At 44.8% G+C, this 25,038-nt stretch overlaps 1 protein-coding gene and 1 pseudogene across 1 annotated transcript in view; one reads left to right on the forward strand and one right to left on the reverse strand.

The window, feature by feature from the left end:
• Positions 1-25,038, reverse strand: part of SHROOM2 (shroom family member 2) — a 166,903-nt gene that overhangs the window by 136,681 nt on the left and 5,184 nt on the right. The gene's annotated exons all lie outside the window — the stretch shown is intronic.
• LOC105704643 (eukaryotic translation initiation factor 5-like) lies at positions 466-8,324 on the forward strand (annotated as a pseudogene).

The raw sequence follows: 25,038 nt of genomic DNA on the forward strand, positions 1-25,038 counted from the left end.
TCCCAACTACTCTGGAGGCTGAGGTAGGAGAATTTCTTGAACCCAGGAGGTGGAGGTTGCAGTGAGCTGAGATTGTGCCACTGCACTCCAGCCTGGGCAACACAGCAAGACTCCATCTGAAAATAAATAAATAAATAAGCAAACAAACAAACTGGTGGGGTGGACTCAATGTGATGCCTGCTACGAACAAGGTGACAGGGAAGCACAAAGGACAGCCCTTTTCAAGTCTGGGGGAGCAAGGAGGCCCTCACCAGAAGAGCTGTTGGGCAGCTATCAGTACCTGTATTGGGGAAACACAGCATACAAGCAAGAAGCTTACAGCCTCGGTGGCGAAAATGTTTTCACGTCAGAGACCGAGAACTCTTGCATCCATTTATGTCATCCCTTGTTCTCCAGACAGAAGATACCAAAAAGCTGCAACCAAAGATCTCTTAATCTTATCGATAAAGCCACTAATGAGCCAAAATGTCTGTGAACGTCAATCACAGCGTGTCAGACCAGTTCTATCACCACAAGATGCCCCGTCTGATTGCTAAGGTTGAGGGCAAAGGAAATGGAATCAAGACAGTTACAGTCAACATGATTGACACTGCAAAGGCCCTTAATCAGCCTGCAACGTATCCCACCAAATATTTTGGTTGTGAGCCAGGAGCACAGACCCAGTTCGACGTTAAGAACAACCGTTACATTGTCAATAGATCTCATGAGGCAAATAAGCCGCAAGACACGTTGGATGGATTCATTAAAAAATGTGTTCTCTAGGTGGATCCATGATGGCCCAATAGGAACAGCTCTGGAGTGCAGTTCCCAACGAGAACAACGCAGAGGGTAAGTGAACACCGCATTTCCAAATGAGTTATTACTGCCCACAGACCAGGAGATTCCTGGGCTGAAAAGCGCCACAAGTTTCCAGCATGGCTGTTTCAGCCGGAGCAGCAGCTTTCTGTACAAAAACTCACACAAATCTGGGCAGTTGTTTCAACTGGCGCCTGGAACGCCTGGGAGACAGAGCAGCCCATTCGACTGAAAGAAAGGGGGCTAAAACAGGGAGCCAGGTGATCTGGCTCGGGGGGTCCCACCCCAACAAAGACCAGCAATCTGAAACTCTGGATTGAGAGTTTCGCAGCAAGTGCAGCTGAACCCGGGATGGTCCAGCTCTGTTGGGGAAGGGCGTCTGCCATTACCAAGGCAGTCCACCATTACAGAGGCAGTTCTCCATTATTGAGGCAGGCCGCCATTACCAAGGCAGTTCTAACTATATCTCTATAAACAAAACCACAAGGAGGTTCATACAGCAGGTTGGCAGAGCCCGTGGTAGCTCAGCAACGCCTCTGCTGGCAGACTGTGACTAGGCTACCTCCTTGCTGGGCAGGGCACCTCTGAAAAAAGGCAGCAGCACCTCAGGAACTTATAAATAAAGCCCCACCTTCCCAGAACAGAGCACCTGGGGAAAAAGGCAGTTATGAGTTCCGCTGCAGCAGACTTAAATGTACCTGCACAGCAGCTCTGAACAGAACAACAGAGCTCACAGTTCAGCACTTGAGCTCCTATAAGGGACAGACTGTCTCTTCAAGCAGCTCCCTGACCCCTGTATATCCAAAGAGTCACCTCATAGAAGAGAGCTCAAGCTGATATCTTGCAGGTATCCTTCTGGGACAAAGATAACAGAAGAAACTGGCAGCAACCCTTACTGTTCTGCAGCCACCACAGGTGATCCCCAGGCAAGCAGGGTCTGGAGTGGACCTCCAGCAGTCCTACAGCAGAGGGGCTTGACTGTTAGAAGGAAAACTAAAAAAACAGAAAGAAATAACTTCATCATCAACAAAAAGTACGTCCACTCAGAGATCCCATCCGAAAGTCACCAACTACACAGACCACAGGTAGATAAATCCACAAATATGGGAAGAAATCAGTGCAAAAAGGATGAAAACACCCAAAACCAGAATGCCTCTCCTCCTCCAAGGGATCACAACTCATCAACAGAAAAGGAACAAAGCTGGATGGAGAATGAGTCTGATGAATTAACAGAAACAGGCTTCAGAAGGTGGGTAATAACAAACTTCTCTGAGCTAAAAGAACATGTTCTAACCCAATGCAAACAAACTAAGAACCTTGTAAAAAGGTTTGACAAAATGCTAAAGAGAATAAACAGCTTAGAGAAGAATATAAATGACCTGATGGAGCTGAAAAACACAACATGAGAACTTCGCCGAATCGACCAAGCAGAAGAAAGGATATCAGATATTGAAGATCAACTCAATGAAATAAAATGAGAAGGCAAGATTAGAGAAAAAAGAATGAAAAGAAATGAACAACGCCTCCAAGAAATACGGGATTGTGTGAAAGACTTAATCTACGTTTGATAGGTGTACCTGAATGTGATGGAGAGAATGAATCCAAGCTGGACAACACTCTTCAGGATACTATCCAGGAGAACTTCCCCAAACTAGCAAGGCAGGCCAATATTCAAGTCCAGGAAATACAGAGAACACCACAAAGATATTCCTCAAGAAGAGCAACCCCAAGGCACATAATCGTCAGATTCACCAGGGTTGAAATGAAGGAACAAATGCTAAGGGCAGCCAGAGAGAAAGATCGGGTTACCCACAAAGGGAAGCCCATCAGACTCACAGCAGATCTCTCGGCAGAAACCCTACAAGCCAGAAGACAGTGGGGGCCAACATTCAACATCCTTAAAGAAAAGAACTTTCAACTTAGAATTTCATATCCAGCCAAACTAAGCTTCATAACTGAAGGACAAATAAAATCCTTAACAAATAAGCAATTGCTGAGAGATTTCATCACCACCAGGCCTGCCTTACAAGAGCTCCTGAAAGAAGCACTAAACACAGAAAGGAACAACTAGTACCAGCCACTCCAAAAACGTACCAAATTGTAAAGAGCATCGACACAATGAAGAAACTAATGGGCAAAACAACCAGCTAGCATCAAAATGGCAGGATCAAATTCACACATAACAATATTAACCTTAAATGTAAATGGGCTAAATGTCCCAATCAAAAGACACAGACTGGCAAATTGGATAAAAAGCCAAAACCCATCAGTGTGCTGTATCCAGGAAACCCATCTCACATGCAAGGACACACATAGGCTAAAAATAAAGGGATGAAGGAAGATTTACCAAGCAAATGGAGAGCAAAGAAAAGCAGGAGTTGCAATCCTAGTCTCTGATAAAATACACTTTAAACCAACAAAGATCAAAAGGGACAAAGAAGGGCATTACATAATGGTAAAAGGATCAATGCAACAAGAAGAGCTAATGATCCTAAATATATACACACCCAATACAGGAGCACCCAGATACATAAAGCAAGTTCTCATCAACCTACAAAGAGACTTAGACTCCCACACAATAATAGTGGGAGATGTTAACACTCCACTGTCAATATTAGATCAATGAGACAGAAAATTAACAAGGATATCCAGGACTTGAACTCAGATCTGGACCAAGCAAACCTAATAAACATTTACAGAACTCTCCACCCCAAATCCACAGAATATACATTCTTCTCAGCACCACATCATACCTACTCTAAAACTGACCACATAATTGGAAGTAAATCACTCCTCAGTAAATGCAAAAGAACGGAAACCATAACAAAGAGTCTCTCAGACCACAGTGCAATCAAGTTAGAACTCAGAATTCAGAAACCAACCCAGAACCGCACAACTTCATGGAAACTAAACAACTAGCTCTTGAATGTTGACTGGATAAGCAATGAAATGAAGGCAGAAATAAAGATGTTCTTCGAAATCAACGAGAACGAAGACACAACGTACCAGAATCTCTGGGACACATTTAAAGCAGGGTCTAGAGCGAAATTTATAGCAATAAATGCCCACATGAGAAGCAAGGAAAGATCTAAAATCGACACCCTGTCAACAAAATTGAAAGAGCTACAAGAGCAAGATCAAAAAAACTCAAAAGCTAGCAGAAGACAAGAAATAACTAAGATCAGAGCAGAACTGAAGGAGACAGAGAAACAAAAAGCTCTTCAAAAAAATCAATAAATCCAGGAGCTCGTTTTTTTGAAAAGATCAACAAAATAGACTGCAAGCCAGATTAATAAAAAAGAAAAGAGAGAAGAATCAAATAGATGCAATAAAAAACGATAAAGGGGATATCACCACAGATTCCACAGAAATACAAACTACCATCAGAGATTACTACAAACAACTCTATGCACATAAACCAGTAAACCTGGAAGAAATGGATGAATTCCTGGACACTTGCACCCTAACAAGCCTAAACCAGGAAGAAGTTGAAACCCTGAATAGACCAATAACAAGGGCTGAAGTTGAGGCAGCAATTAATAGCCTACCAACTAAAAAAAGCCCAGGTCCAGATGGGTTCACAGCCGAATTCTACCAGACATACAAAGAGGAGCTGGTACCATTCCTTCTGAAACTATTCCAAACAATCCAAAAAGAGGGAATCCTTCCCAAATCATTTTATGAGACCAACATCATCCTGATACCAAAACCCAGCAGAGACTCAACAAGAAAAGAAAAAGAAAACTTCAGGCCAATATCCATGATGAACATAGATGCAAAAATATTCAATCAAATATTGGCAAACTGATTGCAACAGCACATCAAAAAGCTTATCCATCATGATCAAGTAGGCTTCATCCCAGGGATGCAAGGCTGGTTCAACATACGCAATTCTATAAATGTAATTCACCACATAAACAGAGCCAAAGACAAAAACCACATGATTATCTCAATTGATGCAGAGAAGGCCTTCGACAAAATTCAACAGACCTTTATGCTAAAAACTCTCAATAAACTAGGTATCGACAGAACATATCTCAAAATAATAAAAGCTATTACGATAAACCCACAGCCAATATCATACTGAATGGGCAAAAACTGGAAGCATTCCCTTTGAAATCTGGCACTAGACAAGGATGCCCTCTCTCACCACTCCTATTTAATATAGTATTGGAAGTTCTAGCCAGAGTAATCAGGCAAGAAAAAGAAATAAAGCGTATTCAATTAGGAAAGGAGGAAGTCAAATTGTCTCTATTTGCAGACAACATGATTGTATATTTAGAAGACCCCATTGTCTCAGCCCAAAATCTCCTTAAACTGATAAGCAACTTCAGCAAAGTTGCGGGATACAAAATCAACGTGCAGAAATCACAATTATTCCTATACACCAATAACAGGCTAACAGAGAGCCAAATCAAGAGCAAACTCACATTCACAATTGCTACAAAGAGAATAAATACCTGGGAATGCAACTAACAAAGGATATAAAGGACCTCTTCAAGGAGAACTACAAACCTCTGCTCAAGGAAATAAGAGAGGACACAAACAGATGGAAAAACATTCATGCTCATGGTTAGGAAGAATCAATATTATGAAAATGGCCATACTGTCCAAAATAATATATAGATTCATCACTATCCCCATCAAGCCATCTATGACCCTCTTCACAGAACTGGAAAAAACCACCTTAAACTTCACATGGAACCAAAAGAGAGCCCGCATAGCCAAGCAATTCTAAGCAAAAAGAACAAAGCTGGAGGCATCACGCTACCTGACTTCAAACTATACCAAAAGGCTATAGTAATCAAAACAGCATGGTACTGGTACCAAAACAGACATATAGACAAATGGAACAGAACAGAGGCCTCGGAGGCAATGCCACACATCTACAACCATCTGATCTTCAACAAATCTGACAAAACAAGCAATGGGGAAAGAATTCCCTGTTTAATAAATCGTGTTGGGAAAAATGGCTAGCCATGTGCAAAAAGCAGAAACTGGAGCCCTTCCTGACACCTTACACTAAAATTAACTCCAGATGGATTAAAGACTTAAACATAAGGCCTAACACCATAAAAACCCTAGAAGAAAACCTAGGCAAAACCATTCAGGGCATAGGCGTAGGCAAGGACTTCATGACCAAAACACCAAAAGCATTGGCAACAAAAGCCAAAATAGACAAATGGGATCTAATTAAACTCCAGAGCTTCTGTACAGCAAAAGAAACAATCATTAGAGTGACTCAGCAACCAACAGAATGGGAAAAAATTTTTGCAATCTACCCATCTGACAAAGGGCTAATATCCAAAATCTACAAAGAATTAAAACAGATTTACAAGAAAAAAACAAACCCATTCAAAAGTGGGCGAAGGACATTAGCAGACACTTTTCAAAAGAAAACATTTATGAGGCCAACAAACATGAAAAAATGCTCATCATCACTGGTCATTAGAGAAATGCAAATCAAAACCACATTGAGATACCATCTCATGCCTGTTAGAATGGCGATCATTAAAAAATCTGGAGATAACAGATGCTGGAGAGGATGTGGAGAAATAGGAACACTTTTACACAGTTGGTGGGAGTGTAAATTAGTTCAATCACTGTTGAAGACAGTGTGGCGATTCCTCAAGGACTTAGAAATAGAAATTCCATTTGACCCAGCAATCCCATTACTGGGTATATATTCAAAGGATTATAAATCGTTCTACTATAAGGACACATGCACACGAATGTTCATTGCAGCACAGTTTACAATAGCATAGACCTGGAACCAACCCAAATGCCCATTGATGATAGACTGGACCAGGAAAATGTGGCACATATACACCATGAAATACTATGCAGCCATAAAAAATGATGAGTTCGTGTCCTTTGTAGGGACATGGATGAATCTGGAAACCATCATTCTCAGTAAACTGACACAAGAACAGAAAATCAAACACCTCATGTTCTCACTCATAGGCAGGTGTTGAAGAAGGAGAACACATGGACACAGGGAGGGGAGCATCACACACTGGGGTCTGTTGTGGGGGAATAGGGGAGGGACAGCAGGGGGCGGGTAGGGAGGCTGGGGAGGGATAACAGGGGGAGAAATGCCAGATATAGGTGATGGGGATGGAGGCAGCAAACCACAATGCCATGTATGTACCTATGCAACAATCCTGCATGTTTTGCACATGTACCCTGGAATGTAAAGTGCAATAAAAAATATATGTACATATATATAAAATTTGTTCTCTGTCCTGAATGTGAGAATCCTGAAATAGATATGCATGTCAAGCCAAAGCAGCAAACAATAGGTAATTCTTACAAAACCTATGGCTGTTGAGGCATGCTTGACACACATCATAAACTCTGCACATTCATTCTCAAAAGCTCACCTGAGAATAGTGACAGTGGTACAGGAAAGAAAGAAAAGGAAAAGGAAAATAGAAAGGGCAAAGGCAAGGAAAATGGCTCCGTATCCAGCAGTGAGGCATCACCACCACCAAATGAAATTAGTCCTCCTCCACATACACTGGAAGAGGAGGAGGATGACTAGGGGGAAGATACAACTAAGGAAGCTCAAAGGTGCAGAATGGATGAAATCAGTGATCATGCAGAAGTTCTGATACTCGGTGATGATTTGGGAAGAACAGTTGAGGAGCGGGTCAACATCCTGTTTGATTTTGCTAAGAAAAAGAAAAAAGAGGGTGTCACTGATTCCTCTGACAAAGAAATTGTTGCTGAAGCAGAAGTGCTGGATGTAAAAGCCCCAGGTCCTCTTGTTCTGAAGTTCTTTCTGTTTGTTTGGTTGGTTTTTCTTTGAGATGGAGTCTCGCTCTGTCGCCCAGGCTGGAGTGCAGTGGCACAATCTCAGCTCACTGCAACTTCTGCCTCCTGGGTTCAAGCGATTCTCCTGCCTCCTGAATAGCTGGGACTACAGGTGCTTGACACCACACCCAGCTAATTTTTTTGTACTTTTAGTAGAGACGGGGTTTCACCGTGTTAGCCAGGATAGTCTCGATCTCCTGACCTCATGATCCGCCCACCTCAGCCTCCCAAAGTGCTGGGATTACAGGCGTCAGCCACCACACCTGGCCTGAAGTTCTTTTTAAAGAGACTATTAGAGAACACATTAAGAATTACAGGCACCATATCCTGTGATTTTGTCACAACAACAAAAAAGCTCAACAGCACCTTCTTCATGATTTGGCGTGCGGGGCAGCAATGCACCAAACTCAGCCTATCTCCAAGATTCCCGATATCTTGAAGGAGATGTATGATGTAGATTTTTTAGAAGAAGTCATCATCGGTTGGTTGGAAAAGGCCTTTAAGAAATATGTCTCAAAAGAACTTGCCAAAGAAATTCGTGTCAAAACCGAACCATTTATAAAATGAAGAAGGCAGAGGAAGAATCTTCCGGTGGTGAAGAAGATGAAGATGAGACCGTTGAGGTGGTTTATTGGAAGACTGTCAGTGTATGGAAAGTTGAAACTATGAAGTCCAACAACAAGGATGACGACATTGATATTGATGCCATTTAGCGGGATGGATGCAACCTAGCTTAACAGCGTAATGCTGCAAATTCTTCTCCATTATCAGCCGGACGCACACGTATGTGCAAAAGCTAAAATGGCTTAACATGAAGCTACGCTTTACACTAAAAATCTATTACTGTGAGTGGTCTGTAATTTAGCCCAATGAGACATCTAGGGAGTCCACACACCTCAGTGAGCAGACGTAGTTTGCCTATTTATAGCATGTTTCTTTTTGAAAAACTAGTGGTGGACACATTTAGATCACATTTATACAGTTATAAAAATAAAGATTTGATTTTGGCCATTCTTCAGATGTTTGGCTCTGAATGACTTAAGCTAAAGTAACTGGCTCCATTTTCAAATGTTGGGCCATCGTTTCACCTGATGAGCATTCTGGGAACCTGCTAGATATTGTTAGGTGCTGAGGCTGTAAAGAGGTCTTCAACAGGATGTAACGCAAACTTATTTGTAATTACCTTATCCAGCCCATTAAGAAATAGTACTACCTACGTTTTATCTCTAGTCCCTCCAACTGGCATCTGGTAATGTACACTGTGAGGTAGACTGATAATCAAATGATAGTGCAACATTCTACTGAGAAGTAAATATGACCTGAGCGTCCTAGAAATAATTTAACAGCAGGTTTTGAAACTTGGAAAGTTGTTTTCTCATTTCATGTACACTTGCCCTAAATTGTAGTCTTTGAAGTCATGTGCATTGCACGTTGGATGAGCCAGGTAAATTATTATATTAACAACCATGTTTTGTGTATGTAGTAGTTGCTTCATACTGAGAGAGCTTGCTTTGGGGTGCAATTAAACAACAAACTGATTTTATTTGGGGGAAATGGGGAAGGGTGCATTTACTAGCAAACCTAAGCATAAAGTTTCAGCTTTTGCCCTTATGGTTTAAATTACAATTCCAAAATGTTTAGACGTACTGGAAAAAAAAAAAAAAAAGGTAGAGGGAGGTCAGGTGTGGTGGCTCACTTTGGGAGGCCAAGGTGGGTGGATCACTTGAGGTCAGGAGTTTGAGACCAGCCTGGCCAACATGGTGAAATCCCGTCTCTACAAAAAATATAGAAATTAGCCAGGCATGGGTGGTGGGTGCTTGTAGTCCCACCTACTCAGGAAGCTGAGGCAGGAGGATTGCTTGAGCCCAGGAATTCAAGGCTGCAGCGAGGCAAGTTCACACCGCTGCACTCCAACTTCGGTAACAGAGTGGGATAATGTCTCTTAAAAAAATTAAAAAGAAAAAGAAAAATATTCAACAGAAAACCTTATAAACCCTACAATGCTATGATGAAGATACTACCAATGTCCCCTAAATCTGGAAAATTTAAGTTTATTGAGGGATCCCCCCTATAGGAGGGGTTTGTGAAATATAACCAGAAATGATGAAGAGGTGAAGGTTTTGATTCTGGTGTGGATCTGTGTTGTTGCTGGGAAGTGAAAGAGTGGGAAATGAGATGTCTAAGAGGGGACACACTCCCAAGTGCTATCACCCTTGGACCACAGGGACCCCCGTTCAGTGTCTGAACCCCAGAATAAACCCTGTGTCCACGTCACAGGGAGGCTGAAAGACTCCCATGCTCCTGCTCAGAAAGCAGCAGCAGAGGATGAGGGTGAGCTAACCACAAGCTGCCACCACAAGGACCACCAGGATGCCGGTGACCAGGCAGGACCACCAGGATGCCGGCGATCACGCATGTCCTGTCTTCCTGAAGGCTGAGCAGAACAGATATGCTGACTACCTCTGTTGGAGTCCTGCAGGGGCCCACACCCCCCAGGGTCAGGACAAGAATCTTACGACCTTTGAATATTATGAGTTTTAATTTTGCTTCAACAGTTGTGAAGCCAGAATGACCAATCCTATTTTTTTGATTCATCAGAGATGTGCCACCCCTATGCTCAGGAAATCACAAGCTCTGTGCCTGGGGCAGTGAGGTTAAAAAGCTCAAAACACAAGGAAAGTACTCAGGAGAACCAAAAACTTGTCCACACAGCAGCATTATTCACAAGAGTTACAAAGAGGAACCACCCACATGTCAATCAAAAGACATGAACAAAATGCGGTCCATTCCCATAGGACAATAGCATTCGGCCATGAAAAGGAATGACCGATACACACTACAACATGGATGAATCTCCAAACATTATACTGAGATAAGCTGGACACAAATGACCACATATTCTATGATCCCACTGACAAGAAATGCCCAGAATAGGCAAATTCATACATAGCAACTGTGATGGTTAATACTGAGTGTCAATTTGATTGGATTAAAGGATACAAAGTATTGATCCTGGGTGTGTCTATGAGGGTGTTGTCAAAAGAGATTAAATTTGAGTCAGTGGACTGGGGAAGGCAGACCCACCCTGAATCTAGTGGGCACAATCGAATCAGTTGCCAGCAAATATAAAGCAGACAGAAAACTATGAAAAGGAGAGACTGGCCTAGCCTCCCAGCCTACATCTTTCTCCCGTGCTGGATGCCTCCTGCCCTCAAACATCAGACTCCAGGGTTCTAGAGAACCCTAATACAGATTTTGGTACCAGGAGTGGTTCTAAAGGAACAGGATGTTAAGGATAGAGTTCTTTTCTTGGTTTTGGGGTTTCTGGAGTTGGCTGCTTAATATGATTAGACCCCGAAATGCTAAGGACTCTACTTCTAATAGTATGGAGAACACTTCCAGTCCTTGGTGTAAAATGTTTAGAGAGTTATGCAAAATAAATGTATTTGACACTCCTGATTCAATGCTCGTGAGAGGCAGGAGTTTAGTGACTCTATACATAATACCTTTGACCATATGTGGAAAACCAAGGAACATAAGCTGGTTGGTTGCTCCTGAGTTCAGTGGGCAAAGTGATGAAAGAAAATTATGAACTCAGTGATTCTGTCTTCCAGCTTCAGAAGCATATAATGAGTCTCAAATCTGCCAAGATTGCCCTGAATGAGAGTCTTACCTCCTACAGAGAAAGAGCGGAAATTGTGGAAAAACAGACACAAGCTCTTACCATGTGAGTGTCTGACCTGCAATGAAAGGTGCAGGCACAGCCTCTCCAGGTGTCTACTGTTAAAGTGAGGGCATTGATTGGAAAAGAGTGGGACCCTGCAACTTGGAATGGGGAAGTGTGGGAGGATCCTGATGGAGCTGGAGACACCGAGTTTGTAAACTCTGATGAACCTTTTTTGCCAGAAGGAACAGCTTCCCCATCCCCAGTAGTGGCAACATCCCCTCCTCGACCCATACTGCCATCAGCCTTTCCACTTTTGTTTGAGGAGATAAACCCTGCGCTGCCCGAGGCTACAGTGATGGCCTCCCAGAGACAGTTGCCAGGCAAGATAATGATTCTCCTCAGGAGACACCCCCCAACACCCCTGTTTGCTTCTAGACCTATAACTAAAGTCTCGGTGGGCACCTAGAGGTAAGGTTGAGAATGTGACCCATGAGGAGGTGCACTACACTCAAAAAGAACCATTTGAGTTCTCTAATTGATATAAACAGAAATCTTGAGAACAGGCATGGGAATGGATATTAAGGGTGTGGGATAATGGTGGAAGGAATATTGAGTTGGATCAGGCTGAATTTATTGATTTGGGCCCACTAAGTAGGGACTCTGCTTTTAATGTTGAAGCTTGGGGAGTTAAAGTTCTAATAGCTTATTTGCTTGGTTAGCTGAAATATGGATTAAAAGATGGCCCACTGTGACTGAGCTGGAAATGCCTGATCTCCCTTGGTTTAATGTAGAGGAAGGGATCTAAAGGCTTAGGGAGATTGGGATGGTGGAGTGGATTAGTCATCTTAGACCTACTCATCCCAGCTGGGAGGGTCCAGAAGATATACCTTTCACCAATGCCTTGCAAAATAGATTGGTGAGGGCAGCATCTGCATCTTTGAAGACCTCTGTAATTGCTCTTCTCTGTATGTCAGATCTAATGGTGGCAACTGCAGTCACTCAACTACATAATTTAAATACTATGGGAAAAATTGGATCCCAAGGTGGCAGGGGTCAAGTGATGACACTCAACCATCAAAGATGAGGTGTGTGTAGCTACCAAAATGGACAGCAGAGGCAAAGCAGCAGTCAGAATAGTCTGACTCGTATAGAGCTCTGGCACTGACTAATTAATTATGGTGTTCCTAGAAGTAAAATTAACAGGAAGCCTACTGCATTCCTACTTAATTTATACAAACAGAAAACTTCTAGGTCAAATAGACAAAGACTAATTTGTATTATAAAAACAGAGAATCAATCAATTTCCAGACTTGAGCCAGTTTATAGACCCAGAACTCCTTGAATGAAGGGAAGGCCAGGTCCCCTTAAGGAAGGACCCCACTACATTACCAACAATTTATGCGGTGAATCTTTCTCCCATCCTTCCCCAAGGAGACCTCTGGACTTTTACCAGGGTGACTGTGCACTGGGGAAAGGGAAATGATCAGACATTTTGGGGACTACTGGATACTGGCTCTGAGCTGACATTGATTCCAGGCGACCCAACATGTCACTGTGGTCCTCCACTTAAACTAGGGGTTTATGGAGGTATGGTAATTAATGGAGTCTTAGCTCAGGTCCAACTTACAGTGAGTCCAGTGGGTCCCTGGACTCATCCTGTGGTCATTTTCCCATTGCCAGAATGCACAATTGGCATAGACATACTTAGCAGCTGGCAGAACCCCCACATTGGCTCCCTGACTGGTAGGGTAAGGGCTATTACGGTGGGAAAGGCCCAGTGGAAGCCACTAGAGCTGCCTCTACCTAGAAAAATAGTAAATCAAAAAAATGTCACATCCCTGGAGGGATTACAGAGATTAGTGCCACCATCAAGGACTTGAAAGACGCAGAAGTAGTGATTCCCACCACATCCCCAGTCAACTTTCACATTTGGCCTGTGCAGAAGACAGATGGATCTTGGAGAACGACAATGGATTATCATAAGCTTAACCAAGTGGTATCTCCAACTGCAGCTGCTGTATCAGATGTGGATTCATTGCTTGAGCACATTAACACATCTCCTGGTATGCAGCCATTGACTTGGCAATTGCCTTTTTCTCCATTCTTCTCCATAAGGCCCACCAGAAGCAATTTGCCTTCAGCAGCAATATACCTTTACTGTTCTATGTCAGGGGTATATAAACTCTCCAGCTTTGTGTCATAATCTTGTTCAGAGAGACCTTGATCGCTTTTCGCTTCCGCAAGACATCACGCTGTTCCATTACATTGATGACATTATGCTGACTGGATCCAGTGAACAAGAAGTAGCAAACACACTGGACTTATTGGTGAGACATTTGCCTGCCAGAGGATCGGAAATAAACCCGACTAAAATTCAGGGATCTTCTACTTCAGTAAAATTTCCAGAGGTCCAGTGGTATGGGGTCTATAGAGATACTCCTTCTAAGATGAAGGGTAAGTGGCTGCATTTGGCCCCTCCTACAACCAAGAAAGAGGCGCCTTGTGGGCCTACTTGGATTTTGGAGGCAGCACATTCCTCATTTGGGTGTGTTACTCCGGCCCATTTATCTAGTGACCCAAAAGGCTGCCAGTTTTGAGTGGGGTCTGGAACAGGAGAAGGTCTGCAACAGGTCCAGGCTGCTGCACAAGCCGCTCTGCCACTTGGGCCATATGACCCAGCAGATCCAATGGTGCTTGAGGTGTCAGTGGCAGATAGGGATGCTGTTTGGAGCATTGGGCAGCCCCCATAGGTGAATTATAGCGGAGGCCTCTAGGATTTTGGAGCAATGCCCTGCCATCTTGTGCAGATAACTACTCTCTGTTGAGAGACGGCTCTTGGCCTGTTACTGGGCTTTGGTAGAAACTGAACATCTGACTGTGGGTCATCAAGTCACCATGCAATCATGAACTGGGTACTTTCTGGCCCACCTATCCATAAAGTTGGGTGTGCACAGCAGCATTCCAACATCAAATGGAAGTGATATATACGTGATCTGGCTCAAGCAGGTCCTGAAGGCACATGTAAGTTACATGAGGAAGTGGCTCAAATGTCCATGGTCTCCACTCCTGCAACTCTGCCTTCTCTCCCCCAGCCTGCACCGATGGCCTCATGGGGAGTTCCCTATGATCAGTTGACAGAGGAAGAGAAGACTAGGTTCTGGTTCACAGATGGTTCTACACGATATGCAGGCACCACCTGAAAACAGAGAGAGGCAGCACTACAGCCCTTTTCTACAACATCCCTGAAGGACAGCGATGAAGGGAAATCTTCCCAGTGGGCAGAACTTCAGGCAGTGCACCTGGTTGCGCACTTTGCATGGAAGGAGAAATGACCAGATGTGCAATTATATACTGCTTCATGGGCTGTAGCCAATGGTTTGGCTGGACGGTCAGGGATTTGGAAGAAGCATGATTGAAAAATTGGTGACAAAGAAATTTGGGGAAGAGGTATGTGGATGGACCACTCTGAGTGGTCAAAATCATGAAGGTATCTGTATCCCATATGAGTGCTCACCAATGGGTGACCTCAGTAGAGGAGGATTTTAATAATCAACTGGATAGGATGACCCGTTCTATGGACACCACTCAGCCTCTTTTCGCAGCCACCCCATCATCGCCCAATGGGCCCATGAACAAAGTGGCCATGGTGGCAGGGATGGAGGTTACACATGGACTCAGCAACATGGACTTCCACTCACCAAGGCTGACCTGGCTACGCCCATTGCTGAGTGTCCAATTTGACAGCAGCAGAGACCAACACTGAGCCCTAGATATGGCATCATTCCTTGGGGTGATCAGCCAGCTACCTGGTGGCAGGTTGATTATATTGGAACTCTTCCATCATGGAAAGGGGAGGTTTGTCCTCACTGGAATAGACACTTACTCCGAATATGGGTTTGCCTATCCTGCACGCAATGCTTCTGCCAAGAATACCACCCGTGGACTCACGCAACGCCTTATCCACCATCATGGTATTCCACACAGCATTGCCTGTGACCAAGGCACTCACTTTACAGCTAAAGAAGTGCAGCAATGGGCTCATGCTCATGGAATCCACTGGTCTTACCATGTTTCCCATCATCCTGAAGCAGCTGGATTGATAGAATGGTGGAGTGGCCTTTTGAAGTCACAACTACAATGCCAACGAGGTGACAATACTCTGCAGGGCTGGGGCAAAGTTCTCCAGAAGGACATGTATGCTCTGAATCAGCGTCCAATGTATGGTACTGTTTCTCCCATAGCCAGGATTCATGGGTCCAGGAATCAAGGAGTGGAAATGGAAGCGGCAGGACTCACCATCACCCCTAGTGACCCACTAGCAAAATTTTTGTTTCCTGTTCCCACAACACTAGGTTCTGCTGGCCTAGGGGCCTTAGTTCCAGAGAAAGGAATGCTGCCACCAGGAGACATACAACAATCCCATTAAACTGGAAGTTAAGATTGCCACTTGGATACCTTGGGCTCCTTCTACTTTTATGTCAACAGGCTAAGAAGAGAGTTACAGTGTTGGCTGGGGTGACTGACCCGGGTCAACATGATGAAATTGGTCTACTACTCCACAGCAGAGGTAGGGAAGAGTACACATGGAGTACAGGAGACCCATTAGGGTGTCTCTTAGTATTACCATGCCCTGTGATTAGGGTCAAGGGGAAACTACAGCAGCCCAATCCAGGCAGGACAACAAATGACCCAGACCCTTCAGGAATGAAGGTTTGAAGGAATGAAGGATCACTCCACCAGCGGAAAAAACACAACCCGCTGAGGTGCTTGGTGAAGGCAAAGGGAATACAGAATGGGTAGTAGAAGAAGGTGGTCATCAGTACCAGCTCTGACCACGTGACCAGCTGCAGAAACGGGACCGGAACTGTCACGAGTATTTCCTCCTCCTTTTGGGCTTGTATATACTTGTACTAAGAAAATATCTTTATTTTCCTTTATCATGTGACATAAGATTTATTGACTTCATGTCAGCATTTAAGTACTGTTAACTTTATCTAATTGTATTTGGGTTGGGGATTGGTATACTTCCAGTTGTATGAAGGACAGTTGTATTATGTTAGGCGTAATTATGACCTTATTTTTGCCTTTATTTGAAGATTATGTATGAGCTCACGTTGACAAGGGGTGAACTTGTGATGGTTAATACTGAGTGTCAATTTGATTGGAGTGAAGGATACAAAGTATTGATCCTGGGTGCGTCTGTGAGGGTGTGGTCAAAAGAGATTAAATTTGAGTCAGTGGGCTGGGGAAGGCAGACCCACCCTGAATCTAGTGGGCACAATCGAATCGGCTGCCAGCAAATATAAAGCAGACAGAAAACTGTGAAAAGGAGAGACTGGCCTAGCCTCCCAGCCTACATCTTTCTCCCGTGCTGGATGCTTCCTGCCCTTGAACATCGAACTCCAGGTTCTTCAGTTTTGGGACTCGGGCTGACTCTCCTTCCTCGTTCCTCAGCTTGCAGACGGCCTATTGCGGCACCTTGTGATCATGTAAGTTAATACTTAATAAACTCCTCTTCATATGTATGTATGTATATGTGTGTGTGTGTGTGTGTGTGTCCCCTATTACTTCTGTCTCTCTAGAAAACCTTGACTAATACAGTAAGAGAAAGCAGATCAGTGCGGGGGTGGGATTTGGGGGAAGGGAGGGAATGGGGAGGGAGTACTAACGAATGCAGGGATTCTTTTTTCAGGTGATAAAAATGTTCTGGAATTAAAGTGACAATTGTACAAGTCAGTGAATACACAGAAAAAATACCACTAACTGTACCCTTTAACATGGTGAATTGTGACATGTGAATTATATTTATTTATTTATTTAAAATTTTTTGAGACAGGGTCTCACTCTGTCACTTAGGCTGGAGTGCAGAGGCATTATGACAACTCACTGCAGCCTCCAACTCTCTGGCTCAAGCGACCCTCCAGCCTCAGGCTCCTGAGTAGATGGGACTACAGGCATCCACCACCACGCCTGGCTAATTTTTTTTTTTTTTTGTAGAGACAGGGTCTCACTATATTGCCCAGGCTGATCTTGAACTCCTGGGCTCCAGTGATCCTCCCAAAGCACTGGGAGTACAGGTGTGAGCCACAGCGTGCAGCCTCCATTTTTAATAATTAAAAAATTCAAGAAAATGTAAGTGCAGGCAGGCCTCCTCCAGCCTCTCCTACCACCCCAAGTAAAGGAACTCCCAGGCTGCACAGCACACCTTTAATCTAAAAGGGTGCAGCACTACTGTGTTTACTGGCTGAAACCCTCAAACGCCGGAGGTCGGAATGCTCCAGGAGGGGCAAAGCCTGGGTGGAAAGTCAGGCTGTAGAAACTGAATCCACAGACCAGTTCTCCCTGCAGTGCCAGGCCTGGGCTTGTCCAGGCCAACAGCTCAGGGCTCCATGTGCTCAGGTGTGCCTGGCAGCCAGGACGGTCACGAGTCAGGCTCTCTTCCTCCTTTCCTGCCAGACCACACCCCTCTCTGACCTCCCCTTGACATTGAACCTTAAAAAGAGACTTCAGAAGCAGTCAAGTTAGCAGCAGGAGCCTGGCAACCCAGGGGAGCAGGAAAGGACACTCGGAAGGGCTGCTCTCAAGGGGGATCACAGAAGGGCTCCCTTTAGACAGGGAGAAATGCCTTAGCAGAGAAAAGTATCACCTTGTTACAAGCAATGTGTAGAAGACAGGAAAGAAAGGCAAATTGCTTTAATCTCAGGAATCTCATTTCTCTGCTTTACTTTTTTGTTGGGGTGCAGACAGCTTTTTTAGGGTATAGACCAGCAGGCAGCATGCAGTCCTGAACTCGGGTTTTATTTCCCCGGCACAACCCATGCTATGTGACATAACCTGTTGCTGTGAAGCCTCTGGAAACCTGATTTTGTGATGTCTTTTACAATATGCCAAGGCCTCGATCCTTAGAAACACCTACGGCTTGTCCCTGTTTCCCAGAGCTGCTGGCCTCCCGACAGGTCCCCTCAGCCCAGGTTCATGGAAACAGGCCCCCTGTGCAACCTGCTTGGTCCTGGGGGCACTCTAACCTTTGCCCCTAAACTCCCACACCTGAAGCAAAGCAGCAGAATGACCACAGCTCTGATACCAGGCTTGATGCTTAAATGCAGGAAGCACAAGTGCCCTTTCACGGGCTGGCTTTCCTGCACCTACCAAACATCTACTGAGCGTCTGCTATGCCCTAGGCGTGGCAACAGGGCTTGCTGTGACCCTCCGCAGGGATCATCCAGGCTCAGACACACTTGAGGCAGGGACCTTCGTGAAGCTCCTGAATCCAGACAGGATGGGTGGGAACCCAGACCCTCCACTCGCCAGCTGCGACCCAGGGCATGGCAGGCCTTCCCTAGACCCCATCTCCATAAAAAAGGATTAAAGTTGGGCCAGGCATGGTGGCTCACACCTGTAATCCCAGCACTCTAGCCTGGGTGACTGAGCATGACTCCATCTCAAAAAAAAAAAATAATTAAAAATAAAAATAAATGTAAAATAAAATAAATAGGCCTTCTATGCCTAGCTAAGGTGTCCCATGAGGAATTACTGAGGTCTCTCCAGAAAGAGCATGAGAAGTAGACCACTGCTTTGGCACACCCACTGCTGGAAGTCTCAAGAGTCTGCCATGTGAAGAGGTGGCAGCAGTATGCAAGTTACAGACTACTGTGATTGTCACTGGAGCAAACCGCTGGAGGCAGTGATGCTGGGCATGAGAAGAAAGCAACACACACCCCATATTTAGGCACCAAAGGACTGGCCATCAATTGGCTGTGGGAGGTTAATGGGAGGAAGGCATCAGGGATGACTTCTAGATTTGGGGATAGACTGATCGTCAAGATTGGAAATCCAGAATTACAGAAGGTAAAGGAAGATGAATGCTTTCCATTTGGATCGTGCTGAGTTTAAAGGGCCTCAACAACACACAAAGGCCATTTCAGAGTTCAGATGAGAAGGTGATTTGGTAAAATGGTCACTGAAAATCAAAAAAGAAGTTGAGGCTGCACATACAGATAAGAGAGTTGTCTATGGACATGTTATTTCAAGGAGGCACATGAGACCACCTAGATGAGAGAGAGGACAGATAAAAGGACCTTCAAGAAAATCCAACCTTCTACTAGATGGCAAAGGAAAAGGACCAGTGGAAGCCACTGTAAAAAAATACAAAGGGAAATAAAGAGTTTCATATGAATTGAACATTTTTTTCAAAGAAGCAATTACAACATGGGTTATTTAAGAATTAAACTCTCAGGCCAGGGTTGGTGGCTCACACCTGTAACCCCAGCACTTCTGGAGGCAGAGGCAGGCGGATCACTTGAGGTCAGGAGTTCAAGACCAGCCTGGCCAACATGGCGAAACCCCGTCTTCACGACGAAAATTAGCCAGGCGTGGTGGTGTGCCTGTAATCCCAGCTACTAAGGAGGATGAGACGCAAAAATCGCTTGAATCTGGGAGGCAGAGGTTGCAGTAAGCCGAGATCGCGCCACTGCACTCCAGCCTGAGTGATAGAGCCAGACTTCGTCTCCAAAAAAAAAAAAAAAGAATTAAATTCTCTGTAAAACAAGAGATCGAGACCATCCTGGTCAACAAGGTGAAACCCCGTCTCTACTAAAAATTAGGTGGGCATGGTGGTGCGCGCCTGTAATCCCAGCTACTCGGGAGGCTGAGGCAGGAGAATTGCCTGAACCCAGGAGGCGGAGGTTGCGGTGAGCCGAGATCGCGCCATTGCACTCCAGCCTGGGTAGCAAGAGCGAAACTCCGTCTCAAAAAAAAAAAAAAATTCTCTGTAAAAGCAAAGCAAATTCTGCTTCAGGGTACAAAGAGGAGCATCCTCAGGAACCAGCAGAGAATGTGAACTTTACCTTTGTATTGAGATTTCACAACCATGCATAGTGGTACCTTTTAAGTACTCGTCCCCAAAGCACCAGCCACTAAAAATGAGGATGGGGAGTGGAAATGGCTCCACACCAAACCCTAATGGCATCAGTGTGTGAGAGCTCTGTCGTAAGATCAACACAAAATAAATATGATTCGAGCAGCAGCAGGCCTATCTTTTCAAGTCCAGATGTTTTCTTTCCAAACTTTAATTCAAGATTCAGGGCATTTAAACATAATGAAAATGTTAAGAAAAGCTGCACATACAGAAAAGCACATAGTTTTTGAAAGACTGACATATTTGACCAACATAAAGTACACTCAGTTTTCCAGAAATTAGGGTTCTTAAATATATGCCTGTCTAGAAAATGCTAAATTATAAAACTCAACATATTCTACAATAACAAAACAGGCCATTTCTTAAAACTTCAAGTGGCATACACAAAATTAAACTTTCTTTAATCTGATTCCAAAGATCGTTGACAATGTAATGCTTAAGGGTTTTCAGCAATTAAAAATTACGTCTACGAGGTTCAAAGTAAAGAATTCCATAGAGACAGGGAAAAATCAATATAGCTGTACTTTCAGAAATAAGATTATTACATGTTTTGAACTATGGATCAATCTTTTCCTTTATTTTCATTTTTTTTACTTTTAATTGTGCAACAAGAAAAAAACACTATACAAAGCATTATACAATTAGCAGAGATAAATATCACTGTGTTTACAAATTTGCAAACAGATGCACAATTAACACAGATAGATGCGGAATTTCGTCAGCTTCAGAATCTGCAAGCCATAGGCAAAGAATCTGACTCACCTCTTTTGCAAGTGCAAGGAGGGACCCCTGCTCTCCCTATCACCTTCCTCTACAGGCTGTCCCAACTCCTCTTCGTAGGCGGCCGGTACCGAACAGACAAGGTCTTTCCTCAGCACTCCCCCTCTGCCAGCTCCACCTTCCTCCTGAGGCCAGTTTTACCTGGCTTTCATCTTTATCTTTCCTCTCCTTGCTGGTCTAATTCACGTGTCTGGGTGTTATTACCCAGGGGGGAACAGTATGCCACACAGGACTATAATTAATTAATCTGATGAAGGCAGTTCTGTTAATGATGACAATGTGTAGCCCCCCACCCCCAACCCCAGGCAACATCTGCACTTTAACCAAGGCAGTTAAAGAAAGGATAACACCACCAGGAGGAAGGTCCAATCCCAGAAATCATCCCAACAGCTAGCTGGCCACCCACCCCACCCCCTATGCCTCCAGCCAGCCCTACCTAGGGCTAATTATCTAGACTGGGCATTCTCCCAGCCTCCTGCCCTAATGCTCCAGGGCTCCCAGGAAAGGAACTCTCCCCAGGGAGGAGAAGGAAGAGCAAGATGGGGGGGGGGATTAAATTTCCAGCTGAGAGAAAAGACTAAGGTAGAAAGAAGCCAATGGGCATGGAGGTCTCATTTTATATAATAAGTGTGGAGGGAATAAGCTGCATGCTAATTGGACACCCATGGTGATGCTTCTCTCACTCCTTCCAGTATGGATGAAAAGGAAGCTTTGTATATTCCACCTCTTAAAACTGGGTATATTTGCTAAAAGGAAAACTTTGATTTCTCCCAGCATTTCATCTGTGAGAATAGTCTGTTACAGCGAGTAATCCAAAAAACATATAATGGCCCAAACACAGCAGACGCTTACTTCTTGCTCATGTAATGGTACTGGCTTGGAGGGTGACCACAGCATAGGCACCTCTGCAGTCATTCAGGGACCCGAGCTGATGAGCTCTGCCCTGGGTCCATCTTCATTCCAGGCAGCCAGAAGGGGAAAAGTAAAATGGCAGACTGGGCTGCAGCTGCACTCCCCAGGGAAGAAGTGTCACGTGGCTACAGCTAACCGCAAGGGAGGCAGGGAAATGCGGCCCAACAGTGTCAGAGAGGAGGCGGTAACAAGGACCCCGGCAGACAGCATTTCTGCCACACCTGTGGGTCCCACTCTACACCGACAGATTTTCTACTCCAAAGAGTGAAAGAGTGAGGAAATAGAGTCTTGTGACAAGGATACTGAATCTTCACCTTTCCCACTATTTCCACTTACCAAAATCACTTTTTAAAAACCCTACTCTGGGCCAGGATCCGTGGCTCACATCAGTAATCTCAACACTTTGGGTGGCCATGGTGGGTAGATCCTTTGAGCCCAGGAGTTCGAGGCCACCCTGGGAGAATCAGTTAAGCACAGGAGTTCAAGGCTATAGTGTGGCTATAATTGTGCCTGTGAATAGCCACTGCACTGCAGCCAGAGCAACATGGGGGGGGGGAGGAGGAGGAGGAGGAGGAGGAAGAAGAAGAAGTACACCTGGTACAAAAGATCAAGAAACAAAAACGTCTGATCTCCCTCCAGCAATACTGCACGCCAGCAGAGTGGACCCCACCTTCAGAGTGCTGTGGGAGAACCGTCTCCACTTAGGACTGCGCCCAAACAATTTACTGTCAAGATAAAAAATCATGCTATTTTCAGACAGAAGATCTCAAAAGATGACCCGCGGTGTGTTTGATTAAGAGGTATTTCACCACTGGGGAGGATTTGAGGGATGAATCAAGGATAAGTGCCTTAAAAATTAAGCAAAGAAGACTCTCCTGAACCCTAATGACTGCAGAAACTTGTTTCGCAGGTGCACTGGCTGTGGCCAGAATCACGGGCAGCAGAAGAATTAAAGAAAACAAGTTTATTAGAGAGAAAGTATGTTGCAAGGGAGCAACAGGCAACACAGCAGAGAAGGGGCTGTCTGCAAAGAGGCAAGGGCTGGAGGGAAGTTTTATAGGGTCAAGCTGGAGAAGCTACATGCAAATAGAGTTGTTTGTGGTTAGCAGTTTCTCAGAACAATTGTTCTCCCCCACCCTGGGGGTCCCTTTCTCCCTGATGCTAACTTATCAGGACTCCACAGTACGTACCCCTAGACTCAGCAGTGATAGCAATAGCAATCAAAATAAACATTGAATATTGTCAACCTCATGCTCCTCAGAGGGGGTAGAGTGTTACTGGCATCAAGACGGGAAAAGGCCAGCCTCAGTCGCTCATGCCTGTAATCTCAACACTTTGGGAGGCCGAGGTGGGAGGATCACTTGAGGCCATGTGTTTGAGATCAACCCAAGCAACATGGTGAAACCCTACCTCTACAAAAAATACAAAACTTAGCCGGGCATAGTGGCATGCACCCATAGTCACAGCTACTCAGGAGGCTGAGGTAGGAGGATCACTTGAGCCGAAGAGGTGGAGGCTGCAGCGAGCTGTGATCATGACACTGCACTCCAGCCTGAGCAAGAGAGCAAGACTCTGTCTCGAAAAAAAAAAAGGAAGAGGCCAGGTATGCTGCTCAACACCCTGCAATTCACAGGATGGCCCCACGACAAAACGTTATGATATAATTACATTAGTGGTGTGAGGGGCCAAGATTTGTGCCTGAGTAGTTAGGGGAAGGGAGGTGGGCATTGGAAAAGAGTGGAAATAAGGGCCAGGCGCAGTGGCTCATGCCTGTAATCCCAGCACTTTGGGAGGCTGAGGCTGACAGATCACATGGGGGCAGGAGTTCGAGACCACCTGCCCATCATGGCAAAACCCTGTCTCTACTAAAAATATAAAAATTAGCTGGGTGTGGTGGCCTGAGCCTGTAACCCCAGCTTCTCAGGAGGCCAAGGTGGGAGGATCGCTTGAACCCCAGAGGTGGAGGTTGCAGTGAGCTGAGATCATGCCACTGCACTCCAGCCTGAGTGACAGGACGAGACTCTGTCTCCAAAAAAAAAAAAAAAAAGAGTGGAAAAAAGGCTACATCGTAATATCCTACAAGAACAAACTAATAAACAAAAGTTGCAGCAATATTTTACAATATAAGCCATAATTTAGGGATATGGATGGAAATGCCAAAATAAATCAGCTAAGACATTTCAATAGTTGTCTCTAGGGAAGGGAAAATGATCAGTAGTCAGGCCAAGTGACCAGTGGCATACAAGCACGCTTGAAGAACCACTTGATACTTCACATTGTGCAAGAGCCACTTTGATAAAATAAAACCTCATAAAAGATACACTAGTGGCCGGGTGCAGTGGCTCATGCCTGTAATCCCAGCACTTTGGGAGGCCAAGGTGGGTGGATCGCTTGAGGTCAGGAGTTAGAGACCAGCCTGGTCAACATGGTGAAACCCTGTCTCTACTAAAAATACAACAATTAGCCAGGCGTGGTGGTGTGCGCCTGTAGTCCCTGTCCCTGGCTACTCGGGAGGCTGAGGTGGGAGGATTGCTTGAACCCCAGAAGTAGAGGTTGCAGTTAGCCAAGATCATGCTACTGCACTCCAGTGTGGGCGACAGAGCAAGACTCTGTCGGCGGGGACGGGGACAACACTATCACTCTTGCCCCTTCCCTTCTAGGAGTAAGTAAGTGCTGCCTTTCAAGGACACAGAGTCTACCTGCCTGGGTTCTTGTTCACCTTGACAATTTGTCTTCTGAAAGTCACCTTTTCCAAAAGAAAGATAATCCCGACCCTTCCTAGCCAAACCAAAACACGGTTTTTCCTCCCTCTCCATCCAAGAGAAGCAGCCCTCACTGCCTGCAACTTAATACGCCGGGGATTAAAAAAAAAAAAGCCCAAGGGCTCCTCATATGGGGAAAAAAAAGTTACTTTTGCTTTGCAATTCAGAACATCCTTGTTCTGAGGTTCAACCAAATGAGGTTTGTCCAATTTTTCTTTATAATGATATAGTATTATCCTTCTAAGACATGTTCCCCCAAAGAGAAGCCAGAGCATTCACCATCATCAGAACAAGCTGGCTCTACTACAGGACGGCCCCAGTACTGCATCACACAAGGTAAAGGACACCAGTTCCTCCAGAATACACCCTCCCTGTATCAGATACTGATG

The sequence above is a fragment of the Aotus nancymaae genome, unplaced genomic scaffold (genome assembly GCF_030222135.1).
Source record: "Aotus nancymaae isolate 86718 unplaced genomic scaffold, 86718_ANA_hifiasm-v0.15.2.pri h1tg000058l, whole genome shotgun sequence".
NCBI classification, from domain to species: domain Eukaryota; kingdom Metazoa; phylum Chordata; class Mammalia; order Primates; family Aotidae; genus Aotus; species Aotus nancymaae.